Source organism: Bidens hawaiensis, unplaced genomic scaffold (assembly GCF_021521415.1).
Source record: "Bidens hawaiensis isolate Kalapana, Puna unplaced genomic scaffold, B.hawaiensis_p1.1 tig00035468_1, whole genome shotgun sequence".
NCBI lineage: Eukaryota > Viridiplantae > Streptophyta > Magnoliopsida > Asterales > Asteraceae > Bidens > Bidens hawaiensis.
In genome coordinates, this window is record NW_027505370.1 from 132,202 (window position 1) to 142,119 (window position 9,918).

Here is a 9,918-nt window from a genome sequence, read left to right on the forward strand (position 1 = left end):
TTTACTTGATTTACCCAGCAAAACAGTTTATATATCCCAGCTGTTCTTAGTGCTAGAGGTGCGCAAAATCGGGTATTCTTATGAACCGGAACTGGGTAAGAACTGGAACCGGGTATTGTCAACAAAACTCAAAATCGGGTTCGGGTAGGAACCGGTTCCGTGTATAATCGGGTATTTGACCGGTTTCATCAGGTTTTTTATAAGTTTTGGGTAGGGTAGGGTCAGGTTTTGACTGGGTATTGGTGAAACAGGTTCTACCGGGTCGGTTCTGGTTTGGGTGCTGTTTTTGGGGAAAAACCAAAACCTGGTTGTGCCTGCGGGTAGGGTAGGGTCTGGTTCTCGGTAGGAACCATCAGGTCGAGTTTGGAACCAGTTTTTTTGTGCACCTTTACTTAAGTTTAACTTACACGAACTGAATTGTTGATAAGTGTTACTGTTCTATGATTAACACCATTGTGTGATCACTCTAAACAAACGATTTTTTAAAAAACATAGTTGTCTATTTAATAATTGCAATGTTTTAGAAATATGTGATCGTGAACTCTTTGCACCGTTGGTCTTGATGTGTACTAAACTGTTTTTTTATTTTATTAAGTCTTTTATGATGGCAAACAAGAACCGAGTTTAAAACTTGAAAGACCTGCTTTTTAAGTTAAGAAAAGCTTGAGTTTGCCCAACTAAATCAAGCCTACTTGTCTTGTTTGTTTTAGCAAGCTGAAAAGTTGTTCTAGTTCGGCTTATTAAAACTTAAAGCTAGCTTTATTTTTTTTGGGTTACAAGTTTAAATATTCTGAATTTTTTTAAGCGTTGCTTAAAATAGTTACTTTCATTTGCTTGTATTTGAAATGGTAAGTATGGTTTACTACTTTACCTGTTTAAGTGAGTCAAATTGAGATTACATGTTTGTAATTTGCTTAACGGTACCAAATACTTTTCGACGGCACCGCCTATTTACCCTCCTATGAAAATTCATAAATCTACAATTGTATTTCAACATGTAATAACTCATCTGGTTCTTGACTTGACAACAGACATGTTAATATGTATTGAAGGAAATGTAAGCTCTCCCTCTCTCTTTAAACCATGTAAAGTTTATAATAAATAATAAAAAAAGTAATTTGATTATGCATAATACGTAATTAATATCTCATTAATTAAATGAATTAAGATTTAAATACAACCGTTGAAAATGTTCCAACAACTTTAATGATGTTACATCACTAACTACGTTAGGACCAAAGTGGACTTACACTCCACCTACACTAATCAAATTCCATGATGGGGTGCAAACGAGCTGAGTTACTCGTGAGCTACTCGAGATCGACTCGTTAAAAAGCTCAATCGAGTCGAACTTAATCGAGCTCGAGCATGAGCTTTACTTATTGTTGCTTGAGCTGGATCACGGGCCTAAATGAGCCCGTCATTTATATAACTTTTAAAAAAAAATATATATGTTATGTAAAAATAAATAAAATTAACTAAATATTATATATTATTTTATACATAAAATTATAATAGAAAAAAATATAAAAATAATTATAATTCTAAAAAAATAATTGATAAATAGTAAACAAGCCTAGTCGAGCTTAGGCTTGGCTCGACTCGTTTTCACATCTAATTTCATGGTACTTTTTATTATTTGACCTTTTTTTAAGAAAAGGAGAAATAAATTCTTCATAATTTACCACAAATCAATAGACAAATTCGTAACTCAAGCTTATATTCAAGATATAAATTTTTTTTAAATCACATTTTTTTAAATAACCTTGAATGGACCACGCAAGGAGTTGATCATGGCTCTAGAGATAGGAAAACGACATGTCAATACCAATATAGATTCATCTCATCCCAACATATCGAATTATGCGTGGTCCCAATTTATGAGCATAAATTCTATGTCACTTCGAATTATGATTCTTTAAAATCATAGGAGAGCAATAACCGGTTGGTGAACTCAACAATGTGGAGGCGGAAGAGGAGGATCCATTGTGGTGACACCGACGCCATATTTGTTGTCGGCCAGAGGCGAGGTGGCGGTGTTTTGAAGCATCTAACACGGAGGTTTAAGTCACAATGGAAACACGCACTTGCACGACAAAGCGCAAGCGGAAACCACCATGGTTATGATCCTCATAGCTATTCTCAAAACTTTGATGATGGTTTCTTGTATGAGCATCTCTCTCATTCACTTACTTGATATGATAAGTGTCTATAAAAGAACATAGAATCATATATTTGATCCGTTTATATTGTCGGGTCAAAACCTGTCTATTCTAGTTTATCTAGTAACCTTCTTCTAGAGCTCCATTATATGTTATTTAACGTTTAATACCATTATATTGTATAAATAATCGAACACCTTTTTATTTGAAGCAAATTAACCGGTTTGGTCGCTTAAAATTTATATGTTTAGATTCATATTTTATGATTTATAAATTGCAATTTTTTTCCTGTTTGATTATGCAAATAAATATTCATGTTAATGGAATCATGAATTTTGTTTATTATTTTAGTTTTGATTGACTAGTTTGACTTGACAACTCAACCAACATGACTAGATTGTCGTTCCTCTAAACCATGGTTAGTGGTTTGACCTATAACTTTTGTTAAAACGGGCCACGAATGACTATAAACACCACTAAATATTACTAATATTATGTACTTTTTGCCTCCTCTACATTGATCATTTAACTTTACTAACCATTTAGCACTTTATTTTTAAGTATGATACGAGACTTGTTGAAATAGGTTATGAGTTTTAAAAAATGTGAAAAATGAAGATCGATGACTATATAGGTGAGTTTTTTGATTTAATGATTTGTAGAAAGGACACGATTATGCCAACATTTCCGCACTAAGAACAACCATGCCAATGCTCATAACTAATAGTGAAAACATCATCCACCAATATTATCAGTATAGCTAACAAACCTAACTTTAAAATTTCGACTCATCATGATGAAAAAAGTGTTATTTTTTTTCTCTTTTTTGAAATAAAGTATTTAACTTATTCTATAGAGTTCAGTATTAAAGAAAATACATAATAATAAAACATATAAAACAAAAATTTTGGTGTGCAAAAGTATACACACTATATTTATTATTCTCCGTCACTATTGCAACTATGTAATACTCTTTACCACATTTATAAAAGTACATAAAAGATGTTTATACCAAGAAAATTTTAAACCGGCAAACTCACATAGTCTCTAAACATACTCCTAATTTTACATAGTTCACTCTAAGACGATAAGACTAAAAAGAAACACGTTTTCACGCATCATGATAGCACTAGGTTACTGGTCTTTTGACTTACAAGTTGTTTACATTTTGTTTATACATATGCATATATAGACAACAATAACAACATGAAAACAACATGTTATATGTGAGTCAAAGATTGACTTTTGGTATAGTGTCTTGTTTTTAATGGTACATTTTGTGTTACATGCATAATAGATTTATTGAGGATTACACGTTTAAAAACCAGTGATTTGACATCTATATTATCATAATATATTTTAATACCATAGTTGGTCGATTTTAATAATAAATACACGTTAGCATTAAGCATGTTACTAAAATATGTACTCAATATGTGTATACTCCATAACCCCAAAACATTATTTTCTTAGATATAAAATAAGGATTGCAAATTATACATTTAATTTATGTTTCAGACATTTAATTTTTATTTTTGAATTTTGTCTTACATGTAGTTGCATTTGGCATGCGTGTAGGCACGCACTATAAACACTAACCTTATTAAAGTATTGAATACAATTATAAGTTATTATATTATATTGTATATTAATGATAAATATTGAATATTATCATGATGAAGAAATCTGGGTTTATGTTCTACCATGTGAGAGCTTCGTAACAAACTAAATCATGTCCGAAATGAAGATAAGATATCTAAGATATCAATGTTCAAAGTTGTGTGATTTGAACAAACCTTGTGTGATTTGCCGTACAACTACTCATGATTGAGTCACCATTCTCATGCACAAGCCATTTTGGTTGATGGTCTTCAACTAATGTCATAACTCATAATGTAGATGATGTTTTGGTTGGACCAAGTATTGGTCTTTAATTCGCAATCCAATAAGTAGATGAAGTTTTGGTTGGACCAAATTTAACGTGTTTATTGCACATTAATCTTGTAAGAATGTTTATACTCTATTTGAAATTAAAATAAACACTAAGGTTCTGTTTGGTATAGCGTAACAAAATGGATGAGGAAATGAAACGAACAAGGAAATATAAAAGATGATGTAATTGAATGAGCGAGGAAATAAAATAAACACTAAGGGTCCATATTATTAAAGAGATTGGTTGCAATTAACATGTTTATCTATTTGGATAATAATTTTGTTTAATTAGTTATCACAGTGACCCACAATATCACTTATTTGTCGATGATATAACCAGTGATCCATCGACAATATCCATCGATAATGCAGATGCTTATGATCCATTGACAATTTGTATTTGTATATATTAATAATAATATAATTGATGCAAATTTTATATTTGTGTTTAACAACTTGACACAAAAGAAATATCAAGTAACGCAATAAATGATACTTTGTTTCTTTTACGTTTCAATTTCATGTCCTTTATCTTTTCTTTACACTAATCAATGTTATGACATAAGAAAGGATGATTACGTATTTAAACAAATGGAATCTGTGAGATGAGTTGACCTTAAACATAAAGTTGTATAATCGTGTAACTAATCAATTATTGGCTAATTAAACACTCTAGCCAGATTATTTCTGATTAGTGCATCATTGTTGTATTGTTGCATATGCATTATATAGAATGATGTTTATGTATGTTATAAAGTTATAATCAAGTTGTAACCATGAGTACATAATAACCAAAACATTAGATCGTTTAGTTGATCATGTTCATGAAGTATAAATAAGATGATTATAAGAATAGTTACGATAAATATTATCTATACAGTAAATCACAACAAATATACCCGATGTAACATTCTTTCTAATTCGTTCCTACCCTATATTTTTCTCTTCCTAAAAAAACAAAGAATGGAGCTCAATTTAATGCTCATTTTTTGTTGATTTAATGCTCATCTTTTCAAGAGTTCATTTGTCGAAGGTTTTTGTTTCTGCTTTAAGTATATCTGGAATGCAAAATCAAAAATTAAGAATTCGACAACATACGTTATATCTGGAATGACAACACGACAACAAAAGTTACGACAACAATGACTAATGCTATGACTGTAGTTGATCTGGGCATCAAAAGAAAACCAAAAAGAGAAAGATTATCATTCCAAACGAGGGACGATAAAAAAAAGGTACAATGAATTATCATGATCTTTTGGTGATAACGACATAAAGTGATATGAATGTACAAGAACCTTACAACTCTAATAAATATGAAAATAAAATTAATACATACATATTATTATACATATAATTAAAATAACATTTATTAACATGATAAAAATCTATAAAAATAAAAACTTCTTATTTAGGAAATCTTCGGCTACGTGTTATACCCATCCAACCATCCCTCATCACTTACTTTCACCTCGACATCACACCACCGCCCCCTCCATCACTCAACTTATGTTATACACATCATTCACCACTCGTTATATTTTGTTTAATACTTTCTCTTAAATAAAGTTAGAAAATTATGTACAAGCCTCCATAATACATGTACAACCTTGCGTACCACGCGGCTAAAGTAAGTGATGAGCATAATGGTGACTACACTTACCACACAAAGTGAGTGATAAGATGAGAGGAGGGGGGGGGGGGGGGGGGGGGGTTTCTCGTGAAACCTACCACAGTATCTACATGTATAACACCCCCCCTTATAACAGTATAACCTAACATATTTTGATATACGATATTATGCACGTTTCATGTTTGTTATTGTATTTTTTAATCTTTGAATGATTAGCTCACACATCCACAACAATGCTCTATAACGTTACTTTTGAATTTAAACATTACATATTTATTTTCTGAGTAATTATACATCTCATTATAAAATAAATTACAACCCCAATACCTACAAATTACCCACTCTCACTTTGGTATATTCTATGTTCATGATTTAGAATCAAAACAGCAATTTATAAGCACCATATTAAATAAACCTGTTTCTTATTAAAAAACTAATATAATTATACATGGATGGAAAGGACAAAAATATGAATGTGGTCCAATTTGCCCCTTTGTGCAATGAAGAAGCACTCCAATCTAACATCACCTTATAAAAAAACAATTATATTCCACAACAAAAAGTTTCATATTCCATTGTCCATCATGCGCTTACCCATTTTCATGTAACGCGTTTCATCACAAACGCCAAGTAACTTTAATAAAAAGCTTACCTAATTAACCAATTTTAGACATAGCACTTGTACATAAATTTGATTAGATGTAGGAAAACAAAAAAGAACAGCATAACCGGCTTATGTGTCATATGTAAATTTATACAAACAAATAATCAGGGGCGAAACTTGGACACGAATATCGGGGGGCCGAACTAAAAATGTATAGAAAAAAATCATAAACGAGGGGCGGTCGGGCTCAAAATTTTGGCAAAAAACGGGTAAATTTACACTACGTACAAAAATTTTCGGACGAAAAACAGCTAGATTTACACTGTTGCACGAAAAAACAGGGGGGGCCGGGGCCATCCCTGGCCCTCAATATTCTTCTCCATTGCAAATAATTATGTGATTATCATACATCTCTACTTCAATCAATCAATCAATCAATCAATCAATCATACCCAGTAAAGTCCCACCAATAGCATAACTATAAGTAGGGTCTGGGGAGGGTGGGATGTAGGCACGCCGTACCTCTATCCACATGGATAAAGAGGTAGCTTCCAGAGAGACCCTCGGCTCTAACGTACATATGTATGAAGCAATACAAAGGAAATCAGAGTTCAAAAGTAGTAATAATAATAATAATAATAACAATAATAATGATATTAATACTATTTATGTAAAGAAAATATTATTATGGTGTGTGACTAAAATAAGGTAAATAGAAGCCCTAAGGTATTCTTTTCTCACTAAAAATCCTTAACTTTAATTCTACTTCTCCAAGAATCCTTATCCTCAACCATGTCCTCGAAGAGGTTTAGGTCTATCAAATCATGCTTAATCCTCTCATCCCAAGTCAATTTAGGTCGGCCTCTACCCCTTCTCCCCTCTATAGTAATGTTTTCTATGGATCTAACAGGATTCGTCGTTTGTCTTCTCCACATGTCCAAACCATCTCAATCTCCACTCTTTTATCTTGTCTGCTATGTTCGCCACCCCTAATCTCTCCCGAAACACGACATTTCTTATTCGGTCTAACCTTGTGTGCCCGCACATCCAACGTAGCATTCTCATTTCTGCTACCTCCATCTTCCGCACTTGTGCCTTCTTGATGGCCCAACAGTCTGTTCCATATAACATTGCAGGTCTAACTGCAACCCTATAAAATTTTCCCTTTAGTTTAGTTGGGAAACTCTTGTCGCACAATATACATGTGGCTGCTTTCCATCTACCCCATCCTACCTGAACTCGATGGGTCACATCACTGTCTAATTCCCCATCGCTCTGAACAAATGATCCTAGATACTTGAACTTCGTTACCTGCGGGACCACCTGCCATTCAATGGTAATCTGCGCATCCTCATTGTCATTTACCCCTCCAAAAGCACAGTGGAGGTACTCCGTCTTTGATCGACTAACCCTTAAACCTTTTGTCTCTAAGGCTGTTCGCCACTCCTCAAGTCTCATGTTTGGATCTTGTTTTCTCTCAGCAAGTAACACAATATCGTCTGCGAACATCATGCACCATGGGAGCGTCCCCTGAATCGACTTTGACAACTCATCCAAAGACTATTGCAAAAAGAAACGGGCTCAACGCTGACCCCTGATGAAGACCTACCTCTACAGGGAAGGAAATCAGTATCACCCACTGGCGCACGGACACTTGTTGCACTCCTGGTATACATATCCATAATTATCTTTATGTATTTCCTGGGTACTCCTCTACCCTCTAAGCACTCCCAAAGCACCTGTCGTGGCACACTGTCGTAGGCCTTTTCTAGGTCAATAAACACCATATGCAGGTCACGCTTCTTCTCCCGATATTTTTCCATCAATCTTCTTATAAGGTGTATTTCCTCTGTGGTGGAACGCCCCGGCATGAATCCAAATTGGTTCACCGTAACCCGAGTTTCTAGTCTAAGTCTAACCTCAATCACTCTTTTCCAGAGTTTCATAGTATGACTTAGTAGTTTGATTCCTCGGTAGTTACCACAACATTGGGCGTCTCATTTGTTCTTATAGGTAGGAACTACAACGTTGCTCCTCCATTGGTCTGACATCTTACCAGATTTAAGGATAATATTGAACATGGTAGTTAACCACATGACTCCTTCCTCTCTCAGACACTTCCACGCCTCGATGGGTATGTTGTCTGGGCCAACCGCCTTAGCCTTTCCCATCCTCCTAAGTGCAGGATGGGAAAGGCTAAGGCGGTTGGCCCAGCAACATACCCATCGAGGTGTGGAAGTGTCTGGGAAAGGAAGGAATCATGTGGTTAACTACCCTGTCAAATCTGGTAAGATGTCAGACCAATGAAGGAGCAGCATTATAGTTAAAATTAATTATATGTTGAACAGTCTTCTATTACTTTGTTTTCTAAACTCACTCCTATATTTATATGTTCGTCCACAAAGAAAATAGAACAACATCAGGGTAAACACTTGTTTTTAACCTATCTTGATAGCGTTGGACAACAAACCTTAGATATAAATCGAGTTACTTAGTATTAATTATTAAATACTTTTACAAGTTATATTTGAATATTATTTTAAATATGTAGAAATAGTATAATTTTTTTTTAATTTAAAAACAAGAGATCAAACTACAACAATATAACCTCATCATCAGTCACAAGTCACAACCGCTACATTTCAAACTTATATTAACATAAAAATAGATAATCACATGTAGATGAGAGACTCTAGAATATACATCTATCTATAATAATATATATAATTCTCATCCTCCCCACTTCAAACCATCATATTGCTTTCATTGATTTAACCACACGAACATAAACAAACATCAACAAATATAAATGAACAAAAACAAACAAATATAAAATATTAAATAAATGATTTATTCAATGAACACAACATACTCCTTAAAAATATTAGATATCGACATATATAGAAAGTTATTTCTATAAACTATTAAAAACGTTATAGAGTAAACTGCGGTTTTCGTCCATGTGGTTTGTCCAAATCTATGGTTTTAGTCCAATAGTTTCAAATTTGTGATTTTCGTCCCTGTAGTTTCATTTCACTTGCAATTAAACCCGAATTCAGTAGCCTCGTTAAGTGTGGTCGTTAAACCCATCAGCATACCCTTCACGTGAGAGGCAGTTTTGTCCTTCACGCTGATGGTTTTAACGACCAGACTTAACAGGGTTAATGAATTCGGGTTTAATTGCAAGTGATATGAAACCACAGGGACGAAAATCGCAAATTTAAAACTATTGGACTAAAACCGCAGATCTGGACATACCACAGGAACAAAAACCGTAGTTCACTCAACATCATATATAGAAAGTTATTTATTCAATGAACACAAATAAAAAACGACGTATATAGAAACAGCATATTCCTTTAAATAAATAGATGAAATGAACACAAATATAACACATTAAATACATAATTCATTCAATAAATAAAATATTAAATAGATGATTTGTTTAAATTCAAACATTAAAGATAAATAAACATAAAAAACAAACAAACAAATATAAAATATTAAATAGATGATTTATTAAATGTTTCATTCAACTATGATTCTATGAACATAACAAAATATAAATAAATCAAAATAGTTCCAAC